Here is an 8,787-nt window from a genome sequence, read left to right on the forward strand (position 1 = left end):
ACACATAGGGCTATAATGAGGATTAAATGCATGCTGGGCTCAGAACTACACAGGGAAAGGGGCAGGAACACTGAAAATATCACATATACAAGTACCAGGGACATGGTGCCTGGCTAAGGATGAGGCTTAATCACGACAGAGAATGCCCTCCACCCCCTGGCAGACTTGTACATATCAAGTAGCACATAACTTGCTAGAGATGGATCCCCTGTGAGGTGCAGCAAACTGGGAATGGAAACACCAAACACACACAAACACACACACACATACACACACACACACACACACACACACACCCCTAGAATATTGTTTGTGAATGACTGAAAACAAAAAACAGAGAAATTGGGAAGGTAGACAGAAAAAAAGAGATACATCACACAAAGAGGAACCAAGATTAGAATGACAGCAGATATCTTTTTTCAGAAATCATGCAGAAAACAATGGAGTGCTATCTTTAAAGTGCTGAAGGAAAAAATAAAAGTAAAACTAGAATTTTACATTCAGCAAAATTATTTTACAAGAATAAAGAAGAAATTCTTCAGAAAAAAACACTCTGGGAATGTATGGCTAAAAGACATAATCTATAAGATATGAAAAAGGAATTTACTGAGGCAGAAAAAATAGGATACGAACAGAAGCTTGGATCTACATAGAGATAAAGAAAACTAAAAATTAGTAAATGAAGGTAACATACAATTTTTTTAAATTATTTTAAAATATAAATGAATGTTGAAAGCAAAAATTGCAACAATCTATTTTGTGTTTGTAGCATATGTAAAAATAAAAGGCATAAACACAATAGCACAAAGAATGGGAGAGAGATAATGAAAATGTATTACTTATAAAACGTGAAGCAGGGTAATATTATTTGAAGATAGATGCTGATTAATTAAATATATATAGTAACGCTTAGGACAATAAGCCAATATATGATAAGCCAACAGAAAAGATAAAATGGAACAAAAAGTGTGCTCAACTAATCCAAGAGAAGGTACAAAAAGAGGAAAAGAGAAATAAAGAATAGATGAAACACATTGACTAACAAAAGAGTTGATTTTAATTCAATCATATTAATAATAACATTAAGTAGAAATCATCTAAACACTCCAGTTAGAATTCAGTGATTATCAGATTGAATAAAAACACAGCATCAACCTAGGTGCTGTATACAAGAAAATCAATTAAATACAGAGACATATGTTCAAAGTGAAGGTATGGAGAAAGATCTCCCATGCTAATATTCAGCAAAAAAATAAGTTAGGGTGGCTATATTAGGAAGAGACAAATTAGACTTTTGAACAAAGCACATTGTCAGAGTTACACAGGGACATAATTTAATACTAAAGGGTCAATTCCCTAAGGTGATATAATAATACCAAAAGTGAAGGTATCTAACAACAGAGATTCAAAATGCATGAAGTAAAAACTGACAGAACTCAAAAGAATATAGGCATATGCAAAAAAAAATTTCTTTTTAATTTTTATTGGAGTATAGTTGATTTACAGTGTTGTGTTAGTTTCAGGTATACAGCAAAGTGAGTTTTATACACACACACACACACACACACACACACACACACACATATATCCACTCTTCCTTTTTTTTTTTTTAGATTCTTTTCCCATATAGCCCATTACAGAGTATTGAGCAGAGTTCCCTGTGCTATATAGCAGGTTATTATTAGTTATCTATTTTATATATAGTAGTGTGTACATGTCAGTCCCAGTCTCCCAATTTATCCCTCCCCCACTTATCCCCCAGTAACCATAAGTTTGTTTTCTACATCCATGACTCTACTTCTGATTTGTAAATAAGTTCCTCTGTACACATTTTTTTAGATTCCACATATAAATGATATTGTATGATATTTGTCTTTTTCTGACTTACTTCACTCAGTATGACAATCTCTAGTTCCATCCATGTTGCTGCAAATGGCATTATTTTGTTTTTGTTAATGGCTGAGTAATATTCCACTGTTTATAAGTACCACATCTTCTTTATCCATTCCTCTGTTGATGGACATTTAGGTTGCTTCCATGTCCTGGCTATTGTAAATAGTGCAGCAATGAATACTGGGGTACATGTAACTTTTTTTTTTTTTTGGTACGCGGGCCTCTCACTGTTGTGGCCTCTCCCATTGCGGAGCACTGGCTCCAGACGTGCAGGCTCAGTGGCCATGGCTCACAGGCCTAGCTGCTCCGCGGCATGTGTGATCCTCCCGGACTGGGGCATGAACCCACGTCCCCTGCATCAGCAGGCAGACTCTCAGCCACTGCGCCACCAGGGAAGCCCGCATGTATCTTTTTGAATTATGGTTTTCTCCAGGTATATGACCAGGAGTGGGATTGCTGGGTCATATGGTAGTTCTATTTTTAGTTTTTTAAGGAAGTTCCATACTGTTCTCCATAGTGGCTGTACCAATTTACTTTCCCATCAACAGCGTAGGAGAGTTCCCTTTTCTCCACACCCTTCCAGCATTTATTGTTTGTAGATTTTTTGATGATGGCCATTCTGACCAGTGTGAGGTGATACCTCATTGTAGTTTTGATTTGCATTTCTCTAATAATTAGTGATGTTGAGCATGTTTTCATGTGCTTTTTGGCCATCTGTATGTCTTCTTTGGAGAAATGTCTATTTAGATCTTCCACCCATATTTTGATTGGGTTATTTGGGGGTGTTTGATATTAAACTGCATGAGCTGTTTGTATATTTTGGAGATTAATCCTTTGCCAGTTGTTTAGTTTGCCAATATTTTCTTTCATTCTGCAGGTTGTCTTTTTGTTTTGTTTATGGTTTCCTTTGCTGTGCCAAAGCTTTTAAGTTTAATTAGATCCCATTTGTTTATTTTTGTTTTTATTTCATTACTCTAGGAAGTGGATCAAAAAAGCTTTTGCTGCGATTTACATCGAAGAGTGTTCTGCCTATGTTTTCCTCTAAGAGTGTTGTAGTGTCTGGTCTTATATTTAGGTCTTTAATCCATTTTGAGTTTACTTTTCTGTGTGGTATTAGGAAGTGTTCTATATATGCAAAATTTTTTAAAAAATCAATGTTGATGTATACTTCACAACTTTTATAAATATTAACTTAAAATGGATCATAAATATAAATGTAAAATGTAAGACGATAAACCTTCTAACTTCTAGAATAAAGCATAGGAGAAAAATCTGCATGAACTTGGTTTAGCACATTTTTTTTCTTGTTTAGATACAATGCCAAAACGTAATCTGTAAATAACAACAGAAAAACAATGATAATAATAGAAATAATAATAAATGGGACTTTCAAAATAAAAAACAATTGTACAGTAAAGACTGTTAAGAGAATGAAAAGATAGACACAGACGAAAAAAGTTTTTACAAAGCACATATCTAATAAAGAATCTTTATCCAGAATACATTAAGAACTCTAAGAAGACAAACACTCTTTAAAAAAGCTGAGCAAAAGTTCTGAATAAAAAGAGCTCTACACAAACACTGTGATCTAGTTGATAAATTTATTTCCAACAGGAGTACTGATTATCAATTCTGAAACTGCTTTTTATTTGTGTTAAAGTTGAACAGATAAATATATGACATAATGAGAGCCTATTTTCTTACCCGAAGATAAAGAAGGTAAAATAAACGGGAAATAAGAGGACAGAAATAAAAGGAGAATGCTGAAACAAAACCTGTGGTGCTGGTTGGAGTTGGAGATACCTGTATAAACTTATGTTCTGCTTTTTCGTTCTTTCATTATATATGCATATTGTTACAGATATGAAATATATATAAATATACCTATGTATATACATGTTTTAAGATCAAATGTATATGTGTGTGTATATGTATATATATATATATATATATATATATATATATATATATATATATATATATATATAATATATTTTTTTTTTCTAGCTCTGTCCTCCAAAGGGGCCTTGAAGCAGTGACATCCATTAGCAATAACACCTAGCACACATCTTTCTTTCTTAATACCATTCTCCAATAAAAGGAACCAGAGCTCCTTGGAGAAGTGCTTCATTCCAGGCCTGGGGTATAAACTGGAAGTATCATGTAATGCCAGGTTAAATAAATACATGAATAAATGAAAGAATAAATGGATGAATAAATGAATGAATGATGGAGCCATTTGAAAAGTATGGTGGACCTAACCTAAAAGCTGACAATCATCAAATCTGGAGCAATTTGAGCATCCCTATAAATAACTGCTGGGGGGTAGACCTTCAAGATGGCGGAGGAGTAAGACGTAGAAATCACCTTGCTCCCCACAGATACATCAGAAATACATCTACATGTGGAACAACTCCTACAGAACCCCTACTGAAGGCTGGTAGAAGACTTCAGACTTCTCAAAAGACAAGAAACTCCCCACATACTGGGTAGGACAAAAGAAAAAAGAAAACTTTGTTTATCTTCTCAAAGAACCAGCTTTTAGTTTTATTGACCTTTGCTATTGTTCCTTCATTTCCTTTTCATTTATTTCTGATCTGATCTTTATGATTTCTTTCCTTCTGCTAACTATGGGGTTTTTTTGTTCTCTCTCTAATTGATTTAGGTGTAAGGTTAGGTTGTTAATTGAGATGTTTCTTGTTTCTTAAGGTAGGATTGTATTGTTATAAACTTCCCTCTTAGAACTGCTTTTGCTGCATCCCATAGGTTTTGGGTCAACGTGTTTTCATTGTCATTTGTTTCTAGGTATTTTTTGATTTCCTCTTTGATTCCTTCATTGATCTCTTGGTTATTAAGTAGTGTACTGTTTAGCCTCCATGTGTTTGTATTTCTTACAGATTTTTTCCTGTAATTGATATCTAGTCTCATAGAATTGTAGTTGGAAAAGATACTTGATATGATTCCAATTTTCTTAAATGTATCATGTCTTTATTTGTGACCCAAGATACGATCTACCCTGGAGAATTTTCCATGAGCATTTGAGACACTAAGATCAGGAACAAGAAAAGGTTACCCACTCTCACCACTATTATTCAACATAGTTTTGAAAGTTTTAGCCACAGCAGTCAGAGAAGAAAAAGAAATAAAAGGAATCCAAACTGGAAAAAAAGTAAAGCTGTCACTGTTTGCAGATGACATGATACTATACATAGAGAATCCTAAAGATGCCACCAGAAAACTATTAGAGCTAATCAATAAATTGGGTAAAGTAGCAGGATAGAAAATTAATGCACAGAAATCTCTTGCATTCCTATACACTAATGATGAAAAATCTGAAAGAGAAATTAAGGACAAACTCCCATTTACCATTGCAACAAAAAGAATAAAATACCTAGGAATAAACCTACCTAAGGAGACAAAAGACCTGTACGCAGAAAACTATAAGACACTGATGAAAGAAATTAAAGACGATACAAACAGATGGAAAGTAATAGCATGTTCTTGGATTGGAAGAATCAACATTGTGAAAATGCCTATACTACCCAAAGCAATCTATAGATTCAATACAATTCCTATCAAAACACTAATGACATTTTTCACATAACTAGAACAAAAAATTTCACAATTTGAATGGTAACACAAAAGACCCTGAATAGCCAAAGCAATCTTGAGAAACAAAAACGGAGCTGGAGGAACCAGGCTCCTGGACTTCAGACTATACTACTAAGATACAGTAATCAAGACAGTATGGTACTTGCACAAAAACAGAACTATAGATCAATGGAAAACGATAGAAAGCCCAGAGATAAACCCACACATATATGGTCACCTTATTTTTGATAAAGGAGGCAAGAATATACAATGGAGAAAAGACAGTCTCTTCAATAAGTGGTGCTGGGAAAACTGGACAGGTACATGTAAAAGAATGAAATTAGAACACTCCCTAACACCATACACAAAAATAAACTGAAAATGGATTAAAGACCTAAATGTAAGGCCAGACACTATAAAACTCTTAGGGGAAATCCTTGGCAGAACACTCTTTGATATAAATCACAGCAAGATCCTTTTTGACCCACCTCTTAGAGAAATGGAAATAAAAACAAAAATAAACAAATGAGACCTAATGAAATTTAAAAGCTTTTGCACAGCAAAGGAAACTATAAACAAGATGAAAAGACAGCCCTCATAATGGGAGAAAATATTTGCAAATGAAACTACTGACAAAGGATTAATCCCCAAAATATACAAGGAGCTCATGCAGCTCAATATCAAAAGAGCAAACAACCCAGTCCAAAAATGGACAGAAGACCTAAATAGACATTTCTCCAAAGAAGATATACAGATTGCCAACAAACACATGAAAGGATGCTGAACATCACTAATCATTAGAGAAATGCAAATCAAAACTACAATGAAGAATCACAGGACTTCCCGGGTGGCACAGTGGTTGTGAGTCCACCTGCCGATGCAGGGGACACGGGTTCATGACCCAGTCTGGGAAGATCCCACGTGCCGCAGAGAGGCTAGGCCCGTGAGCCATGGCCGCTGAGTCTGCGCATCCAGAGCCTGTGCTCTGCAAGGGGAGAGGCCACAACAGTGAGAGGCCCGTGTACTGCAAAAAAAAAAAAAAAAAAAAAATCACCTCACAGCAGTCAGAATGGCCATCATCAAAAAGTCTACAAACAATAAATGCTGGAGAGGGTGTGGAGAAAAGGGAACCCTCTTGAACTGTTGGTGGGAATGTAAATTGATACAGCTACTATGGAGAACAGTATGGAGGTTCCTTAAAATCTAAAAATAGAACTACCATACGACCCAGCAATCCCACTACTAGGCATATAACCTGAGAAAATCATAATTCAAAAAGAGTCAAGTACCACAGTGTTCATTGCAGCTCTATTTACAATAGCCAGGATATGGAAGCAACCTAAGTGTCCATCGATAGATGAATGGATAAAGAAGACATGGCACATATATACAATGGAATATTACTCAGCCATAGAAAGAAACAAAATTGAGTTATTTTGTAGTGAGGTAGATGGACCTAGAGTCTGTCATACAGAGTGAAGTAAGTCAGAAAGAGAAAAACAAATACCGTATGCTAACACATATATATGGAATCTAAAAAAAAAATTGGTTATGAAGAACCTAGGGCCAGGACAGGAATAAAGACACACATGTAGAGAATGGACTTGAGGGCACGGGGAGGGGGAAGGGTAAGCTGGGGCGAAGTGAGAGAGTGACATGGACATATATACACTACCAAATGTAAAATAGATAGCTAGTGGGAAGCAGCCACATAGCACAGGGAGATCAGCTGGTGCTTTGTGACCACCCAGAGGGGTTTGATAGGGAGGGTGGGAGGGAGATGCAAGAGGGAGGAGGTATGGGGATATATGTATATGTATAGCTGATTCACTTTGTTATAAAGCAGAAACTAATACACCATTGTAAAGCTATTATACTCCAATAAAGATGTTAAAAAATAACAATTGGATTATAACATAAAGAATAAAATAAGTATTCATGATTCCATGCTGATACAAACAAATAAATAAATACAAGAGGGACACAGAGTATTGAATCTCTTCTTTACAAAAGCATTCCCATTAATAAATATAGAAAGAAGAGAGAAATAGAAAATCACCATTAGAATATCATAGTAACAATTGCTACAGGCAAGACCCATGGAATACTAAAATTAGTTTAAAGTTTAAGGAGAAACATGACCTAGGTGTATAGTCTCAGTGTATCTTGCCCTAAATATTTATGAACTATAGAGAAGGAATAGCAATTTACAGTGCACAAAACTGGCAGACACCACCTTAACCAAGTTATCAATGTTCATATAACCAGTAATAAAATATATTGATACACTGTGAAGGGTGCATTACGTCTGTGTTATTTTTGTCCATGCCATCTAATCTTGAGATAATATCAGATAACCCCAAATTGAGGAACATTCTCCATAAAACCTGACCAGAGCTCTTCAAACTTAAGTCTTGAAAGCTAAGGAAAGACTGAGGAAGCGTCACAGATTGGAGAAGACTAATGAAAGACATTACTAAATGCCACGTGGGATCCTGGATTAGATTTTGGAAAAGAAAAAGACATATTTGTGGAAAAAACTGGTGAAGTCCAAACAAAGTCTGTCATTTAAGTGGTATTTATACAATGTTGGTTTCTTAGTTTTGATAATGGTACCATGATTATGTAAGACGGTACATTAGGCAAAGCTGGGTAAAAGGTAATAGGGACTCCTTGTGCTATTTTTGTAACTCTTCTATAAGACTAAAATTATTTCAAAATAAGAAGAATTTTTTTCAAATTGCAGTGCTTTCTTAGAATATTATTAATTGCAGATTTAAAAAACTATACACATGGAAAAAGGAAAACACTCAGAAATGCTATTATGGATTAGGCAAATTAGTAGGAGGAAAAACATTTCTTCAATGTATACAAAATGTAAACATTTGCCCTGGGATTTCCCACAGATGGTACAGTCCACAAAGACTTATTTGGAATAAAAATATGTCTATCAGATCTCCAGTATAGCCTCTGTAATGTCTGCAAACCTGCTACATTGAAGTTAAAGTTACTATCACACCCCAAATTTTCTATGCAAAAACTAAATGGTCCCAGTCAAGGCAACTTGAACATCAACTGCTACATGTGAAAGAAGAGGCACCAACGCAAATCAATCTTCCAACGATGAGCTGCCACTCACTGTGCTAGTTGTATTTACATTTACCTTGAGAGAGATTACAAAAATATATAAAGTATAAAAAAAACCCTATTTGAGGGCTTCCCTGGTGGTGCAGTGGTTGAGAGTCCGCCTTCCGATGTAGGGGACACGGGTTCGTGCCCCTGCCTGGGAAGATCCCACATGCT

The sequence above is a fragment of the Lipotes vexillifer genome, unplaced genomic scaffold (assembly GCF_000442215.2).
Source record: "Lipotes vexillifer unplaced genomic scaffold, Lipotes_vexillifer_v1.1 scaffold228, whole genome shotgun sequence".
In the NCBI taxonomy this organism is placed as follows: Eukaryota; Metazoa; Chordata; class Mammalia; order Artiodactyla; family Lipotidae; genus Lipotes; species Lipotes vexillifer.